Genomic DNA, 21,001 nt, shown 5'->3' on the forward strand with positions numbered 1-21,001 from the left:
ATTTTTTTAAAGATTGAAACTGTATGATCTAGAATAGTTTCTTATGTATTTTATTTGTGCTTTGAAGTTAATTTGGTGAGATTTGAGCCATCCGGAGGTCTTTTCACCCGAGAAGTGCATTTTAGAGTATCAGTTTGTCGTCTTTGAGGTAAGTATCTTGCCTAACCTTGTGTGGGAGACTTCCCCTTAGGATTTGAGTCTGCTATGTTGATTGTAGTTCGTGTACGCGAGGTGACGAGTGTGTGCTCGGACTTATTTGTGGAAAAATTGGCCTTTTAGGGTTCTTACGTCTTTATATTCACTGTGTATGAATGTGTACTTGATATGCTTGAGTTTTTCACTTGCTAGTTTCACCTTTACATGCTCTAATTGAAATTAATTGCTTATGATTCATTCTTATTGCCTATTTGACTCTTATTTTGCTTAACTGAAGATTTTTACCTCTTCTATTATCATGGTATCTTTCATAACTGCTCGTCTTTATTGGAAGTCATTATTATCTCACATGTAATTGCTTAGTCTTAATTGAGGTTATGATTATCTTCCCGCTGCTCATCCTTAATTGAAATTGTTGTATATTCTTCGTAAATTGCCCACAAAGAAGTTTAGATATCCTATATTTAGTTGACATTTCCTTATTTGGAATTATTTGATTCGTGTTAGCTTCCTTGTTGTTGAATTACATATTGTGGGATTGTTGCTTCATATTATTTTCTCCCTTGTTGAGTTGTTCTTATTACGCTTAGTATTCTCTATTATGGTTATTCCTTGTGGGCTAGCTTTACCGTCTCCTTGTGATCAAAAGTTCTTGAGTATATTTACTTGTCATGTTCTTGTATATATTGTCATTATTGCTATTGTACTTGTTGTGGTGGTGCACGAGGTTTCTGCCGTGCGGTTGTTGATATTGTGATGCACGAGGTTTCTGTCGTGCAGTTGTTATTATGGGGTTGCACGAGGTTTATGCCGTGCTATTGCTACTATTGATATATTGCACATGCGGAGTGACAAGGCGAGGTATGTATATATATGCTTATATGTGGGTTGTGCATGTGGCGGGACAAGGTGGGAACATTATGATGCACGTGTGGTGAAACAAGGCGGGCACTTATTATGTTATTATTTGCACACGTGGCGAGACAAGGTGGGCTATGTCAGGGATTGACTGTGATAATTTGTGATGGCCTGGGGGCATTTTTGTTGTTTGATATTGTGTTGTGGTACGCTTACCTATATGAATTTTATCTTGTGGAAGTTGTGAGGAAACATCTTACGTATTGTCCGTTCTTTCCCTTATGCTTATTAGCTGGTAGGAACTATGTTAAAGCACTTGCACAAGCATACACGTAGTTCAACACTCCTATTGGATGTGAAGTCCTCATAATTTTGATGAGTATAGATGCACATCCTTGTTTACTTGTTATATATGTGAGAGTGGTTCTAGTTAGCAAGTGAGTTGTCAGCATGACAATGGGGTGTGATGGGGGCACATGATGCCAAGTGTTAGATTCTAGGTACTAGGACTCGTGAGCTGTAATTTGTCCGAGATTCAGTATTTCATGGAAATTGTTGGATAAGACCTGATGTGAACACTATCATAGGACCTGACTTATTGCTTACCTTTACTGTATTGTGAATTTAGAATTTGGGTTTGTGTTTTCGCTCGCTCTTCTATGCCATTATTTTGGTATTTTCGCTGTTACTTGTTGTTTTGTTCCCTTATTGTGATTGTAGTATTGTTAGACATTTCGTGTAGTCTCTATATATACATCATGTTCCGTTGTTCCTATATTGTACAGTTTATTGGACCGGTAGGTGTCTTGACTATTCATCGTCACTACTCCACTGAGGTTAGTCTTGATACTTATTGGGCACCGCTGTGGTATGCTCATGTTACTCTTTTGCACATTTTTGTTATGCAAATCCAGGTATCGATACGGATCATTGTTGAGGAGACTTAAGGTAAACCTGTTGCTGCGTTCGCAGGCTTCGGAGTCACTTTCTTACTTGTATTCAATTGTTTTCACTCTTTTCCGAACAGTTATATTTAGAAGTGGTATCTAACTCTGTAGAGCTTATAACTTGTACTACCGAGTTTTGGAAATTATAAATTTTGTAGAGATTTTTGCTTCAAGACTGTTAAATTTTATTTATTATTGTGGTATTTCAGTATGAGTTAGGCTTACCTAGTCTTTAAGACTAGGTGCCATCACGATACCCAAACGGAGGGAAAGTTGGGTCGTGACACAGAGGTAATTCCCTAGAAGTGGATGAACTTTTGAGCAAGAAGTTCTGTAGAAGCAGATTTTGACTTGATGGATGGAGACCGCAGATGCGGAATGATCCGCAGGAGTGGATGCGCAGAAGTGTGATTAGGACCGCATAAGCGGGAATTTGGCCATAGAAGCGGTAAGTCGGGTTTTTATTGGGATTCATAGAAGCGGGGATTGTTTCGCAAAAGCAGTATCGCAGGTGCGATTATTGAGTCCGCAAGTGTGAGAACGCTGGTCAGGTTAATAAAATTGAGGGTTTTCATTATTTTCAATTTTCTGGAATTGGGACTCGGTATTAGGCAATATTTGGAGCATTCTTCATCCCAATTAAATAGGTAAGTGATGTTTATTCGATTTTGGTGTTAGATATTCATTACCCATTGTTTTACGCCTAATCTTCATGAATCTAAGATAGAATTTGGGAATTTTTGACTATATTATTGGAGATTGTAATTTGAGGATTTGAGGGTCGATTTGTGGTTGGAATTGTATGATTTTTGTATAGTTGGACACGCAATTAAATGGGTGTTCAAAATTTATTAATTTTGTTGGGTTCCGAGGTGCAATCTTAGGGTTGACTTTTTGATTTTGGTTAAAGATCTTAGTTTTATCTTTTGGAATCAATTCCTATGGCTTTAATTGGCTATATTAAGTTGGTATGGCTAGATTCGAGTCGTCTAAAGGTTGATACGCACGGGAAAGGCTTGTTCGCGAAGTGATTTGGTTGCTTGAGGTAAGTATCTTATCAAAACTTGGTTTAGGCACTAGTTTCCTGAATTATTTATGATAGCTACGTGCTATGGGTGCACATATGTGTGGGGTTTGAACCCTTGTGCGTGCACCGGGTTATTTATCCGTACTCGAGGTAGTGCTTAGGCTATGCTATTCCTAGAGTTTACTGTTAAACTTTAAGCTATGATGTTTTCTCATGTTTGTAACCTTGTTATGAACTATTTGAGGCCACATAGAGGTTTAATCTCTGAATGACCTTGATAAATGTTATTTCTGTGAGGAAATTGCTAATTTAAGTTATGATAGCATACTTTGCACATGGCTACACTTTAACATGTCATTTATACCAATCCATGAGCATGCTATCTATTATTCATTCATCACATACAAGTATTCTTGTTTATTTGCTCATGTGTGATATGATTGAACTGTATGCCTGTGACCACACCGGGCGGGTTGTGTTGTTATGCATGTGATTACACCGGGCGGATTGTGTTGTTGTGCCTGAGATCATGCCGGGAGGATTGTACTGTTATTCCTATGACCATGTCGGGCAGATTATGATATTGAGCATGTGACCACATCAGGCTGATACCACGTTGAATTGGCCGTGCTTGCATCTGGATATGGATCCATCCCACCTAGGGTCACCCTCTCATGTTTCTTTCTTGATGGTGTACATGCAGATATTGAGAAAAATCGTTCAGTGGTTTGGTATGGATATGGAAAGGTTGAGGAAATCTGGCCAGCGTCTTGTTTGGATTTTACATTTCATCTTTACTTGCAATTTCTATAGTTAATTACCTGATTTAATTGCATATTATCTTTATATGCTGAATATTGACTGAGCAGAGTGTTTGAGTAAATATACACACACACAAAAATACTTTTTTATGTGCTATATGACTTGATTTCATTATTGTTCTATACTTGTTAAAAATGATGAAACTGTATAGGTTATAGCTAGTATCATTTATAGTTCTTGCTTCTTTTGCCTCGTCGAGGTTAGATACGATATTTATTGAGTACATCGGGTTGTGTCACTACTCCAATTTTCCTCCTTAGGATGTCGTGATGACACCTAGTCTCTATCACTAGGTAAGCCTAACATGCATAGAGAAATAGTGAAAATACTACTAAAACTTCAAATTAAACCTTCACACTATCATAATAAACTCAACAGTACAATAGTCAACTCCTTCCCCAAAACCTGGTAGAATGGAGTCATAAACTCTACAAGAAAGTACTAATAGTCTCGATATACAATACTATTTGAAACAAGAAGTAAACAGTAGAATGTCTAAAATAGAAGGGGACTCTGAGGCCTGCGAACGTCGAACATGTATACCTTGAAGTATCCAAAGGCATCTACTCAATCAACCTCTAGCGTCCGGCACGGGCAGACGTACCTGGATCTGCACAAAAAAGATGTGCAGAAGCGTAGTATGAGTACACCACAACGGTACCTAGTAAATATTAAGCCTAACCTCGATAGAGTAGTGATGGGGCAAGGTCAGACACCTACTAAGACATAATAAACAATATGAAAATATAATAACGATAAATAATAAAAGGCAGAGAAATAACTAATACAAAACAAGTTAATAACATAAATTAATACCAAAATTTGTAAGCATAGAGATAACATAAAGGAAGCAATTAAAGGGAACCACCAAAGTCAAATACGGATCCAAACTGATAAGACAAGAAAGAATAAAAGCAACAAGGAGTATTTCACCAATAACTCTTTACAACATGAGATAAACAACAAGAATCATAGACGAGGTGCTACCTCGTAGACAACAAGAGTCATAACTGAGGTATCTCCTTGTATACAAAAAAAATCACAACCGAGGTACCGTCTCATATACAACAAGAATCACAACCGAGGTACTGCCTCGTATTCACATTTCTCAATTTTAATCACAATCCTTCCTTATACTGCCGCGTGAAACTTACATATAGATAGTTTTGAAAATATTTTTCCAAAATAGCTACACGCACTTTATCCCACCTTATGACGTCCGTGGCTTCAAGTTTCCCTTACAAGAAATACGAACATAAGTCTCACCTTATGCCGCCGCATGTACATTACCCCTATCATAATACCACCGCATGCGCATCAATATCACATCACAATAACAACTCACACCACAAGTGCCCATATGTTACAGCTTGCCAATTATCATCAATATCAATGTTTCCACAATAATATTCCATGGCTCTACCACAATATGTATAATAATAACAACAATAACAATGAATGTAAATTTATCAACAAGAAAGATATCTCAACAATTAACACTTTACCACAATGTGATAACGACTTTCACAAATTCAACACCAATAACTCAATAATGAGAAAGATAATGTGTAACCACGATACCTAAATAAGAATAACTCACAATGGAAGAGATAACATATACCGATGACTTCAAATAAGGATAATCAACAATGAAAGAGATAACATGTAACAATGAATTTAAATAATAATAATCAACAATGAAAGAGATAACATGTAACAATGAAAGAGGCAAGAAGTTTAACTAAAGCATAAGAGCAAAATGTCAAGTAAGATGTGGAACAAGTGTTAACAAGTCATTTAAGGCATTAAATGATAGACTAATACTAGTATGAGTAGATTGACTATGTGAATTTAGAACATGATATGACAATTCAATTGAAGCATGGAAAGTATCTAAGTAGTTTATACCAATCAAATACCACATATAACCCGTATACCTACTCGTCACATTGTGTACATGGCTTCCACATAGCACAAATGACACAATCAATTCCAAATCCTAAGGGGTAGTCCCCCCCCCCACAAAGTTAGGTAAGATATTTACCTCAACTAGGCCAACTCAATCCTCACAAATAACTTTTCCCCTAAAATTCGCCTCCACACGTCCAAATCTAACCAAAATCGACTTAATATCATCAAACAATGCAAGGAAAATTAACTACAATACATAAAGCTACGATCTTTGTACTTTTTCCAAAAAGTCAACAAAAGTTAATCGGGGCCCACCCGGTCAAAAATCGGGTCCAAAGGTAGATTCCGACTACCAATAACCCCACGAGTCTATATATGATTGGTTTCAAAATTCGAGTTCAAATCGACTCTCAAAATTCAAGTTCTTATTTTTCAAAAACATGACAAAGTTTCACAAATTTTCACTTTGATTCACATGATTTTGATGTTAAAATCTAAGATATATTGATGAAATATAGTTGAAAATATATTAGAATCACTTACCCAAAGTTTGTAGATTAAGAGCCTGTTTGGACATAAGAAAATTTTCCCCTTTTTCAAAAAAATTTCACTTTTTTCCGAAATCAGCGTTTGTTCATATAGTTTCCAATTTTCACTTGAAGATGCATTTTGGAATTTTTTGAAAATTTACAAAACTCCAAAAAGTTATTTTTTCAAAATTTTCACTCAGATGACTCACAAAACTTCAAAAGCAACCCAAAATTATATTCATGTCCAAACACAACTCTAAATTTCTAATATCATTATCACTTGAAAAAAAAATTCACCCTTTTTGGAATTTTACAATTCTTATGTCCAAACGCCCGCTAAAATTCCCTCTCCATTTCGCCTCCTATCGAGTCTAGGTATCTAAAATGAGAGAATATATTGAACCTTTTTGATCAGCTGTAGACATCGCATTTGCGACACAGGGTTCGCATTTGGAACATTCGCAATTGCGAATCAGGGGTCGCATTTGCAAACCCTGACAACCTTAAGATAAGTTGCATTTGCAACAAAGGCATCAAAATTGTGAAGTTGCCAGTATCGCAAATGCAATCAAAGGATTTCAATATCGAACTAGCCCACAGGCTTGTTGACTTCGCAAATGCGAAGGGAAGTTTCATTTGCGACATCAGAGCCCCCATTGTCACCTTCGCAATTGTAAGGCTGGTGCTCGCAATTGCGATAACAAAGCACCAGCAACACCAGCAATTCATTTCTAATTCAAACCATTCTGAATCATGTCTGAAACTCATCCGAGCCCTTGTTGCTCCAAACTAAACATCCACACAAGTCTAAAAATATCATACGAACTTGCTCGCGCAATCAAAACAAAAAAATAACATCTAAAACTACGAATCGAACACTAAAATCCATAAGTTTCAAAGTAAATTTCAAGAACTACTAGAATTGCAACTAAGCATCCGAACCCTATCAATTCAACTCCAAATGATACCAAATTTTGCAGACAAGAACTTTCGGACGAATACGCACAACACGGGAGAAATCTTTAAAAGAAATTATAATTTCCAAAACTAACCAAGTATCTCGTCACGTATCTAAAATAACAAGGTTTGATACTTTATACAAGTCCAGTATCAGGCTAAAATAATAATTAAGGCATGTAAACAAGCATGAATAAATCAAATAATACAATTAAAGCATGACATGAGTCTAAGTCTACCCGGACATAATCAGGAATTCTAGCATACCCACGGTACTCGTTATCTCATACATGTGAGCTCCCATCACACATAGCATATAACAAATATAGCACATACGAGGTAAATTCCCCCTCACAATATTAGACAGGAGACGTACCTCGATCCAAAATCCATAACCGGCTCCAATGCCTCTCTAGCACCTCAAATCAATGCCAAATGATTCGAAACTAATCAAAGAACATGCAAACCAATCAAAATATATTCAAAGACTCATAATTTACCAATTAGAAATAATTACCAACTCCAGATAAAAAGTCAACAAAGTCAACCCCCTGGGCCCACCTGCCGAGATTCCAAAGAATTTTCAATGATAAATATTACCATAACACAATGAATACAAATATATAATTTATTCCAAATTCTATGTCTAATTTCGTAATTCAAACTCAAAAATACCAACTCTAGGTTTTCTTCCAAAATCCCAATATCTCTATAAATGTTTATGTTCAAATCCATATATAATCCATGTATTTAGCTCACAATGAGTTGGAATCACTTGCCTTGTGATAGATGATGAAAACGCTTCGCCCCAAAATCGGCTCCAATGAGAGAGTTGAGATAAAAATGAGCAAACGATTTGCTAACTTATACACTGCCTAGACGTTACCCATCGCGATCACGATCTATAGCCTCGCGATAGAGAAGTAGAAGCCCCACTGCCACCTAAAATGGACTACATAATCACGTCTAACACTCTGCAATCGTTAAACACAAACAACCCATCTACCGCGAATGCGGGACACCTTCGCGTTCGCGAAGTCCAACTCACCCCAGCCCGATTTCAACCCTACGCGAATGTGAAGCCCCAGCCTAGGCCACTGCGTAAACTCGGAGCTTTACCTCCAAACTCTAAGAATAGTAGGACCCTAGCTCCAGGTCACCCTTCGCGATCGTGACTCCCTATCCGTGATCGCGATGCATACGAAGGACACCAGAAACGAGTAGCTATAATTCAAAGGGAAATGATCTGAAACCATCTTGTAACATACTTGAGGCCTCTGGGACCCCGGCCTATCTTACAACCCAATCCCAATACCTTATCCAAACTTATCCAATGGCTCGAAACTCCACGAATAACATCGATACAAAGAATAGACTATTAAAATCCTTCTCCTAACTTCCAAATGTTTAAACTTCACTGATCGCGTCCGAATCACACTTAGTCATCCTGAATTACAACCAAACTTCACACACAAGTTCTCATCAACTATATGAACCTATCCAAGGTTGTGAAACACCACCCGAAGTCCGATAACACCGAATTCCACTCCAAGTAAAACTTAGCAAATTTAAATAGCTTTAAAATGTAAACTTCCAATAATAAGCACCGAAAAACTCTCGGACCATCTGATACTCAACTCGAACATATTCCCAAGTTTGAAATCACCTTATGAACCTATAGGAATCTTCAAATCCCAATTTGGAGGTCGTTTACTCAAAACTCAAACCTTGGTCAACCCTCCCAGCTTAAAGCTTCCATGTTGAGGATTATTCTTCTAAATCAACTCTGAACTTCCTGAAAATAAAAACTGACTACATGAACACGTCATAATACATAAAATGAAGCTACTCAAGGTCTCAAACCACTGAACGACATGCTAGATCTCAAAATCACTGGTCGGGTTGTTACACCAGATGAGATAATAACGGGTAAAGTGGAGTTAGGTCCCAAGAAAGCACACCTGAGATGGTCGGAAGTGGTTTAAGCTTCAGCTATGGGGGTTCCTCTATTAACGGCTTAGTTGGTGGTGTATTTCTCTCCTCCAAATGTTAGGGTTCAAACTAAGGTTCCTGCTTCCAAAATCCTTGACCTTCAAGAGCCATAACCCATTATGCCAAGTCTTCATCATCAACTTCTTTCAGATTCATTATGCAGGCTTCAATGGATCCCTAGCATGAATATCTCATCCTCATCGTGTAGCATCAAATCAACTGCTTCTACTAATGAACAACTTGCAAACTTACTAGGTCTCCTCATGGAGTGTTGCACATGGATCTCTTTATTGTTTAATCTCATATTTAATTCTCCACTCTCACAGTCTATCAATACTCTCCTAGTGGTTAAGAATGGCATTCCCAAAATTATAGGCATTTCTTCATCAACCTGGCAGTCAAGAATGACAAAATTAGCAGCAAATACAAACTTACTTGAACAAGCACATCATCAAGAATTCCTATCGGCCTTTTCATTACTCGATCCGTCAATTGCAATAACATGGAGGTCTGTCTGGCTCTACCGATTTCCAATCTATATATATATATATATATATACACACACACATACATACTTTCTCATGTTTGGGGTTAGTGCTTCAACTAGCATTAAATCACGACCAGAAGCTAAGTATAACTTCGTATAAATAGCCAAAGGCATCAAGTTAATACTCGCTCCCAAGTCGCACAATGCTTGAGAAAAAGCATAATTTCCAATTATGCATTGGATCTTGAAATTTCGAAGATGACACTAATAGCTTTTGAGCCATAGGTTTCGTCACCACGACACTACAAGTTTGGGTCAAAGTTACCGTGGAGAGGTTGTAAAGTCAAACTTTCTAGACATAAAATCTTTCATCATCTTTGAATAGCTGTACATTTACCTCAAGGCATCTATAAGAGGAATATTCAATTGAATTTGCCTAAGCATTTCCATGAAATTCTTATATTGATCGTCTTTCTTATGCTTTGCTAGCCTTTGGGGGAATGGCGCTGGGGTGGCTTTTGGCCACTCACCTGTGCATTTTTTTTTTGCTCAGGAACCTTTTCTAGAACTTTTTCTTGAGGCTGTTCAACTTCTTTATCTTTAGCATTATCACTCTGTGCTTGTTGAATTATTACCTCTGTCAGCCTAGTCGATTCATCAATGTAAATTGGCACTAAGGAAGGTTGCACTATTTCCCTGCTGGTTTGAGCAATTTATTGCTCTCTATTAGGGTTTCTTCCATTCCTAAGACTCACTACCATTGGTAGTTCGGATTATGATCTTTTGGATTAGGGTTGGTGTATGCAGGTAGAGTTTCTTGTGGCCTATTATTCAGTGCCAAAGACAACTAGCATAATTGAGTTTCGATGCCTCTAATGGTTGAGCCATGTGCAACTATCTTCTCTTGCATTTTTCCATTAGACCCAATAATTTATGCAACATAGTCTTGATTTCGGCTATGTTATCTTCTTGTCTATCCACTTGTTGTTGCTGCAGTTGTTGATAAGTCAACTGTTGTTGGTGTCTTTGATTATAGCAGGTTGTCGTTGGGTAGGCACCATCCGCCCCTGTGGTTGTGCTCCCTCAGAGTTATTATTGTAATGTTGCTAGCCGGATCTATACTGCTGGTTTTGTTGTCCCAATTGCTAGCCATCTTGTCTTTGTCCCAATAATTATTCACATAATTTATATCCTAAGTGAATCTATGGTTATCACCATCTCCACTCTACGAGCATACCTATTGTCACGACCCCAATACCGGAGGATGTCATGATGACACCTAGTCTCTAAGACTAGATAAGCCTAACATGCAAGGAGAAATAGCAGAAATAATAATAAGACTTCAAATTTAAACCATGTAGCTATCATAATAAAACTCAACAATACCGCTAACAATAACTCTCAAAATCTGGTGAGACTGATCATAAGCTCTACATGAATATACATTAATATCCCTAATACAACACTGTCTAGATAAAGAGTAAGCATTAGAAAAATAAGGATAGAGGGTGACTCCAAGGCATGCGAACGCCGGACAGGTATACCTTGAAATCTCCAAAATGAATGTTATACTCACGGGTGTCTAGCCTGGGTCGAGGTACCTGGATTTGCACAAAAATGTGTAGAAGAGTAGTATGAGTACACCACAACGATACCTAGTAAGTATCAAGACTAACCTCGGTAGAGTAGTGACGAAGCCAGGTCAAGACACCTACTAGGATAAGAAAAACTGAAAAAGTGTAGCATGGACTAGTAATGAAAATGAGAGAATAGAGGTAATAAAGCAATACAACAAGGTAAGCTACAATTGAATTTAAAAAAATAGGTCAACAAGTAAGGAACACATAATAAAGACATCAAGAAAACAATGCAGACTAAAACAAGTGAGGTAAATGAGAGATAACAACAAGAATCACAACTGAGGTACTGCCTCGTAACCTCATTCCACAATTACAATTACAATCTTTCCTTATACCGCCGTTGAGCCTTACATTTAGATAGTTTGAAAACATTTTTTCCTGAAATAGCTACATGCAATTTAGCCCACCTTATGTCACTGCATGTCTTTAAGTAATTCCCTTACTAGCAACATGCACATAAATCCCATTTGCACCACAAGCGCCCATATGACACAACATGCCAAAAGAATCAATAATACCAATGTTTCTACAAAAAATAGCCCATGGCTCAACCAAAATGTGTATAAGAATCTCAAAAATAGCAAACTAAAAGTTAATAGCTCAACAAGAATGATATCTGAACAATTTACAACTTCGCCTCAATGTGATCACGACATTTACAACTTCAACACCAATAACTCAACAAGAAGATATCCCTTGAAACAACAACTTCAAGTAAGTAATTCAACAATTAAAGAAGTAACAGGACAATAAGGAAGATAATAACTTTGACTAAAGCATATAAGAGCAAATAACAAGTAAGAAGTGGGACGAGTGTTAATAATGTTAAATAAAGCATATGAGGGTAAACTAACACATGTAAGGGTAGTTTAACAATGAAAGATATAACATGTAATGACAATTCAATTAAATGCGGGAAAGAGTCTAAATAGCCTAAAACGGTCAATTACCATATATAGCCCATGTATCCACTCGTCACCTTGTGTACACGGCTTTCACATAACACAAATAGCACAATCAACCCAAAGTTTAAGGGATAGTTTTTCCCATACAAAGTTAGGCAAGATACTTACATGATACCATTATGGTGCACTCATACTACTCTTTTGCACATTTTTGTGCAGATCCATGTACCTCGACCCAAGCTAGGCACCAGTGAGTAAGCATTCAGTTCGGAGACTTCAAGGTATACCTGTCCGGCATTCGCAGGCCGCAAGGTCACCCTATGTCCTTGTTTTTCTAGTGCTTACTCTTTATATAGATAGTGTTGTATTAGGGATTTTATAGTATATTTGTGTAGAGATTATGACTCAATTTCACCAGATTTTGGGAGTTATTGTCAGCGGTATTGTTGAGTTCTATTATGATAGCTAGATGGTTTAAATTTAAAGTCTTATTATTATTTTTGCTATTTCTACATGCATGTTAAGACTAGGTGCCATCATGACATCCTCTGGTGATAAATTGGGGTTGTGATAAGTTGGTATTAGAGTTCTAGGTTCATTGGTGTTCTATCCCCAAGGTGCATGTTGAAAATTGATATGCAAAAGGCTTATGATTCTGTTGAATGGGTTTTCATTGAGCAAGTGATGAATCTGCTGGGATTTACAGAGATATTTTTCAAATGGATAATGGCATATTTGTGTTCAGTTTCATATTCAGTACTTATCAATGGCAAGCCAACATCACCCTTTGTGGCAAAGAAAGGACTGAGACATGGAGTCCCCTATCCCTATTTCTATTTGTAATGGAAATGGAATATTTAAGTAGGGTACGGAAGCCTTTGAAGGAGAACAAGAACTTCAAATTTCATCCTAAATATGCTAAAGTCAACCTGGTGCAACTGGGATTTGCTGATGACCTGCTATTATTTTGTAAAGGAGATCTTCAGTCTATAAGTATACTTTACAATCAGTTCCTAATATTTTCTGCAGCCTCAAGTTTAGTAGCAAATACAAACAAAATCAATGTCTACTTTGGTGGAGTTAGTTGTTAGGTCCTGAAGTAAACCATAGAGCTACTTGGTTGCTCTAAAAGTGATCTAGCCATTAGATATCTGGGAGTTCCCCTTAGCACAAAGAGACTAACATATGTTCAATGTGAACCACTAATCGACAAGATGCTGGAAGAGTTCAGAACTGGACTACTAAGTTCCTATCTTATGCAGGAAGAGCTATGCTAGTAAAAAGTGTTCTATTTGCTGTCCAAACCTTCTGGGCTCAAGTTTTCATCTTACCAAAGAAAATAATACCATTCATTAAGGCTATATGTAGAAAATTTTTATGGACAAGGGCTGCTAAATCTACTAAAAAAGAACTAATTGCCTGGAAAAAGCTTTGTGCTCCTGAGGTAGCAGGGGGATTAACTTCATTGATGTTGAGATGTGGAATAAAGCAGAAACATGTAAGCTCTTATGGAACATCTGCATAAAGAAGAAGAAATTATGGGTGATATGGGTACATTCATACTATATTAAAGGCAAAACTGTATGGGGCACAGAACCAAAAAATGCTTCCTAGATCATACAGAAAATATTCAAGTCTAAGCACTACTTTGAGGCTGCTGGATACACTGAAAAAGATATTTATCAGATGGAAAGATTCTCAATTCGACAAGGTGAATTCCAAAAGGTGACATGGAGAAAGCTAGTATGCAATAATCAGGGATTGCCAAAGTGGACCTTTATTATGAGACTAGCATAGCTTAATAGGTTTGCTACAAAAGACAAGTTGGCCAAATGGGGTATCATTCCAGATCAACTATGCCACTTATGTGAAAAGGAAAATGAAACAGTGCAACATCTTTTCTTTGAGTGTGAAGTCATTGGAAGTATATGGCATCAAATTTTGTACTGGCAAGGAATACAGAGAGTGAAGAAAACTTGGCAAGAAAAGATCCAATAGATAAAGCAGTTTGCTAAAGGCAAGGGTGTTGGGGCTGCAGTATATAAAATGACCTTTGCTGCAGCAGTTTATCATTTTTGGTAGGAAAGAAATTGTGTCATTTTCCAGAAGAAGAAGAGATCAGCCAAAGCCATAACCCGGTTGATCATTCAGGAAATTCATGTGAGGGCTAGTTGTTTTCCTAGGCTAATCAGAACAATGAAACAATTAAATTGATACCCAGAAATGGCCTAGGTAGAATGCGATGAATATGGTAGAATGGTAGTCAATATTAGATAGCTTCAAGCTGGAGCTTCATATCCAGCTGAAGCTATGCTAAGAGAAAATACTGTTATATTCTAGCTTTTACCTAATTACACTTGGTAAATAAAATTTTTACTTACGAAAAAAAGAGTCTTGCGGATTGGTACGGAGATGTCTGCACTTATCTTCGAGAGGTTGTAGAATTATTAGGAAACTTCTCTTCTTTGATTCTTTATCGTGCGAATTTGTTGACTTGGAAATTCTGAATGTTTGTCTTTCTATTCCTTCACAGATGGTGAGGACACGCACTGCTGGATTCGACTATCAGACACCCGCGCCCATACTGGATTTGCGAGAGGACGAGGTCGAGGCAGAGTCCAAGAAAGGGGCATGTGGTGCAGCTAGATCATCTGCCTGAGTAGCTGCTGAGGAGCCACCAGTAGCTCTTGTTGAGGAACAGGCACCCGAGGCGCCTGTTGTTACCCCTGCACTTTAGGAGACCCTAGCACAATTCTTGAGCATGTTAGGTAATTTAGCACAAGTGAGGTTGATTCCACTTGCTCCAGCTACATATAAGGCTGAGGGAAGAGCTCAGACTTCTGCGACCCGTACTCCAAAGCATTGAGTAGATGTTGATCAGGTCCGAGAGGTTATGCTAGAACAACATGTTGTTTCGGTTCAGCCCGATGTTAGAGCAGTGTTACACCCCATATCCTCGTACGAAAGAGTATTCGTAAGTAAATTGATGTAAGCTCAGAAATAAGATCATCTTTGAGAGTACATAAAGTAAGTTAATCATGTTACCTTGGAAGTTACAAATATTTAAGATTATGGACTGCAAGTACAAAGAGTGTTGGAAGCTTAGAAGCTAAACCAATTGAAGAAAATAAGTTTCATCGAAAGTCGACAAGTTGAAAATGTTATAACATGTACTTTTGGGGTGAGACTAGGGTGCTCAAAATGACAAGGAGGTTATGTTATGAGTTATTTTTGTCTTATGATAGTCGTGTATTATGTTTTGAAGTCAGTAAGTTGTGGAACAAAAGTTGGCAAAGATTATCACAAGTTACATTCATAAATATGCCGAAATTTAGGTCAAATGTAGCTGAGCTTTTCTCCCAATATACTTGGAATTAGGGGATGATATACATACCAAATTGAAGATCTATGAGTCTATTTTCTAACTCATTAAACCATTCATCGATACGACATAGGAGTAGATAGATATTTTAAGTTTCACGAGACTGCACAGACTACATAGGTGACAAGTAGGTGTGTCACTAAAGCTTTTTGAGCAATACATTTTGTGTGTTATATGAGGTTATTTTGGGACATATTATGTGCCAAATTGAAGGTATTGGAATATAGTTTCTAACTCTCTTAAACGTTCATTCATATGACATTCGAATAAAAAGATATAAGCGTCTGAAGAAGAGCAAATAATAGGGTGCCAAGCTAGCACCTCTTTGACTTATCAAAAATGGATATATATAGGCCTTGTTGATACCCAATCTTTTCCTATATATTTTAAATATGCATAACTACCTTCAAAATAGCATATATATACATATATAAGCATGTCCAAGGTTTTTATTATTTTTTCCATAATTTTAAGGGATTAAATTGACTTATTTTCTCCCTTTTTATCCATAAAATCCCCAATAATTATTTTTAAAATTATTGTTTTGATAATTCATCTATTTAATTTCTATATTTATTTCAAAATATGGCTAAGGTAATGTTTACATATTTTTACAATTACATTTAATATTTTTGAAGCTAAATTGCACATAATTGCAGTATTAGCCCTTTTAAGATTTAATTATGTTTTATATGCATAAAATTGGATCTCGTATTTTTAAATCATTAATTATGTATTTCAAATCATTTTGGCACCTTAAATTTATTTTCCAAAAATTGTCTGATATTTTTTATAAATTAAATAGGTGAAATTGGCTATTTAAATAACAGCCAAATTTGGCTTTCAATTATAGCCACAATTGGACCCCTTTCCAGCCCAATTTCACACCCAAATAACCCGACCCAGACCCTATACACATCTACCCGACCTAAGCCATCCTAAATCCTGGTCGTTGATCTCTAAGATCAACGACCCTCGTTCAACCTTTCCTTTTTAATTTTGAGAGACCCCCTAACCCTAATCACTTTTCTAAGGGTGCCGCCCTCAAATGCTCTCGTCTATCTTTTCTCTCGACCTAACCCTAATCACTTTTCACCGCCTCCTTCTCCGGTCATCTCCGGCGACCACCCTTTCAAACCCAAGCCTCCAATGGGTCTCTCATCACCCGACTCATCATCTCTAAGGCCCTCAAGGGTCCCAGGCCATGTCTATTTGGACCTAGGGTTTCTTTTCCTGTTACTTATGGGTCTCCGGTGTGATTTTGGGCAAAATCACACCTTATATGTCACGATCGGTGAAGTTTCAACAGGTTCCTTTAAATTTTACTTGGTTTTCTTTTTGAAACCCTAACTCTCTTCTGAATCTCTCAGATCTATGTTATTTTTATGCTTTAAGCCTATCTCCTTCAGTGACTTGCTTATTCTTGAGCTTTCTTCTGAAAGATCTTCTACTTTAAACCATTTTTACTCCCTTTGAGAAACTAGGGTATTCAGAGATCTTTCTATACCTGTTCTGATTTCTTTATGATTAAACCTTTTTCTTTGTCTATCTTGATCGATTCTAAGTTCTTACTGCTTTTTAACTCAACTTTGTTAAAAAGCCCTAATTTCTTAAAGATTTTCTTCACTTGTTATTGTGAGTCTTAGAGATTTTCTTTACTTGTTTCTGTGTATTGGCCTGATCTTCTTTACCTGTTTCTGTGTGTTAGATTGGTTTTCTTCACTCTGGTTCTATGTGTTAGCCATGACTACTTGACTTTGGTAAGTTTCTGTTGGTTACCATGCTTCGAATGGGTTTTTCTACTGAGTCCTTAGCCTACTCGCGTCATTTCTGTATGATTGTGTCCATCTGGTTTGCTCATCTCTTGCTTCTTTCTATCTATATGGCTGACCTTTCATGTCTGCTACGCTTGTTCATTCTTCTCTATTTATATGTTGAAGTACAGAATCATGACTTCCTCTTGATTAATCCTGAGTTCCTTAATTTATGGTTCGATTGCAAGATTTTCTTATAAAACCCTAGAATTTTACTCGGTTGTTTAAGTTGATTGATTTCATTTCCTTATTGTTGTGGTGCTTCATTCTTGCTGAATCCTTTCTTTAATTAGTGTATTTTGTACTTAGACTCAATCATATGCTCTATACTTTTACTACCCCTTATATGGTAAAAACCAGTCTTTCTCGACTGATTTTCTTTCCTTGGTTATCCCTGTTAGTATCTGTTTAAGCTGTAATTCCTTGATTAAAGGGGAGTACTTGTATTAATTGGATTCTAATTGTGATTACTTCTATAATTGTGATGAACCTTTACTTGTTACCTTATTTTCTACCTATTTTCAAAGCTATAAATACCCTAAGTATTTCATTAAAAGGACACGAGACTTGGCTTTCAAAAACCCCTCTCTTACTTAAAAACTCTATGTTATTCTACTACTATTATCCGGATGCAAGCCAAGGCTAATCATCTGTAAAACTTGGTTCTTTCATTTTGCTTACCTCTATCTTCACTGGTATGTCCTAGTTTAATTTAAAGTCTCAACAACATGTTTCTATTCCTGTTTCAGTTTCTTTTATTTGTGGCTTGCTTTTACTTGTGGTTTTGTTGTGAAGTCTGTATCTAAGCATGCTGATATGATTCCCCTCCCTTAAAATTCATGTATTCCCTTTGTGTGATTCAAGAATGCCTGGACAATTGTATTCTTTTACCTATTGTGCACTTACCACTTTGTGAATCCCAAATCTCCTATCCCTCCTCTATGTGTTCATGACAAGTTTGTGATTATGCTAGTGTCCAACTATCTCTGAGCATGTCCATACTAGTCCTAATACTCCTGTTGGGGTCAGGTGTCTGCAGTCAATGTATATGTATCCCCAAACCCCCTTAACCCATGTGTGATTACTGAATTCATTCACTTGCTGTGTGTGGTCTTACCCTAAAGTTTTTCAACTCTGTTTTACTAATCCAACTTATTTTAACCATCTTTGTTACTAATTGCTTTCAAAATGGACCTTTCAGTCCAATTTTTTAACAAACTCCTTTCAAACATGTGTCCTGCACTTTCACACTACTCCTAGTTAATAAGTTCTACCCCCTCTAGTATGTGTACTGCCTTGAGATCCCCTTGATAACCCTTAGAACTCTGGCATACTGAGGTTGGCTTTCCATATTGCACTGGTTCATTGCTTGGCTATTCTCTAGGTGTAAGCATTGTCCGGGGTCCTTGAGACCCTTAGGGAACTTTGATGCACCTAGACTCTAATTTGTCTATGGAAACAAGGATTGAAAGACCATTGGAGGCTTTGGGTAACTATGGCCTGATTGCAGGCTCTCTATAGAATAGCTTATTAATTTTTATTTCACTTATGTAATCCATTTGTTGGCCAGTAATAATTTGTAAACAGATATTTGGGTATTTAGTGAAAGGATGGGTAGATGTATACTTTATGGGGTAACATAGTTAGAAATCCTGCTTTAGGATTTAATTTCAAATCTGCTTGCCTCACTCACTAGTGAACATGCCTATAGGGTTTCAGTTCCTATTGAATCTGATTGCATTTGCATAGTAGAAGTATGCTTGTAGGGTTTCGCTTTCAATCTCATTTGCATCATAATAGAACCATGCCTATAAGGACTTCACTTTTAATGTCACTTGCATCAGATATAAATCATGTTCTTAAATCCTGCATTTGTCATGTAGAAACCATGTTTCTAGGTTCCAAGTCATCATGTTTTAAATCAACTCAAGTGTAGATACCATTCCTATAGGGTATAATTCCGATTTAGCAAGCCTTTCATATGTTACTACAAGTTGACTAAAAATAGTAATACGCCTAGATACCATGACCTAATTCACAATTTTGTCTGGTAATACGAATTAGCCTAATAAATCAAATGTATCTTGCCTAGTTTACTTCTCCAAACCAGGCAATAACTCTTTTTTCTAAAATTAGTCCTTCCAAACTGTTGTAATCTCATTAGATATCCCGCCTGTAGGTTTAAAATGGATTATTTCAAAACTTGCTTGTTTCTGTATCAACATAAGTATCAGTCCTGCATATAGGCAAGCCTTAGGGCATTTTCAAAACTTGCACTGCTCTGAAGCTGGTTCTGTCACTCAATGTGTCTGAATCCTAATGAGCTTTTAAAAGAGATCCTAGGCAACTAATAGGTTGTGACTTCTGCATCTGAAAGTGGTTTATTACTGCATAATCATTTAGAAATCCTTCTTTATGACTTGGATTGCTAAAGACCTTATCCGTTAGGTGGCAACTCTTCAAATACCCAATTCCCAAAAAGGAAATGAGTCACTGCACCCCATGGAATGTCGAAACCCGGACCTCTCTCCGCGAGGAGGGAAAAAAGGGGGCACGACAGCATGGCGACTCTGCTGAGGATATTTTTCAGGCTCTTACCATAACAAACTTGTCTTTACAAATTAGTCCAAACATGTTTATCCCGTACCCTCCTCCCTTATTTGAATTTAATTGTCTGTTTCTTTTTAAGAATTTATGATTTCTTTATTATCGTGAAAACTAACTTGTCTCTTTGTTTTCCTTTTCTTGTAACTGTCTTTTCAATTATTTAAATGTTGTATTTATTTTTCCAACGTGAAAATACTTGCCTACATGTTATTAACTGCTGCATAAATCATGTTCCACATCATACTCCACTCGTTCCAAACAAATACTATAGCAACGCTTGATGAGTGATTGCGCCCTTCCTATATCATTACCCCCCCATAAATTCAGAAAGGCTTATTTGCGATAAAACTAGTCGATCAGTGGTGTGGTCGACAGTTCTGTGCCTTCCCCTTGAGTTGTCCGCTCAAGGGTACCAGTCTAAAACCCCACAAAAACCTTACTCTGTTTAAATTGTGCATGCATCATGGTCAAACCTAGCCGGGTCAGTTATGTTGTCCACATAATGATCCTTTAAGATAGCCTTGTCCAAAAGTCCACTAGGTTTACCTAAACCCAAATGGACATCATCGCGTTCTATGCATTTATTTGAAGAACTAAATGCTTCATGCTAATTGTTGATGTTAAATAGTCGAGTCTGGTGGGGTTAAGGGGCTAACCTTGTTTGACTTGCAGAAATATGAGGCACGAAGTCCCCATATTTGGCATGGTCACCAATATCCACCCAAGATTGCTAAGTTGGTGGGAAGATTTACAATCCAGTGACAAAACCCTCGTCAGAAAATATCTAGGTAATCTACCATCCCTCCTGGAGATCCAGCCTAACAACATGATAAGAGAAGTTGCTACCTTATTTTGGGATTGTGAAAGGGACGTGCCGCTCTAGGGACATCGAAATGACACCTTTGCTAGAGGAGATAGGAGGACTAGCCGGTTTAGTGTGGGAAACCCCTGGTTTGCTGATGCCTG

Source organism: Nicotiana sylvestris, chromosome 6, assembly GCF_000393655.2.
Source record: "Nicotiana sylvestris chromosome 6, ASM39365v2, whole genome shotgun sequence".
NCBI classification, from domain to species: domain Eukaryota; kingdom Viridiplantae; phylum Streptophyta; class Magnoliopsida; order Solanales; family Solanaceae; genus Nicotiana; species Nicotiana sylvestris.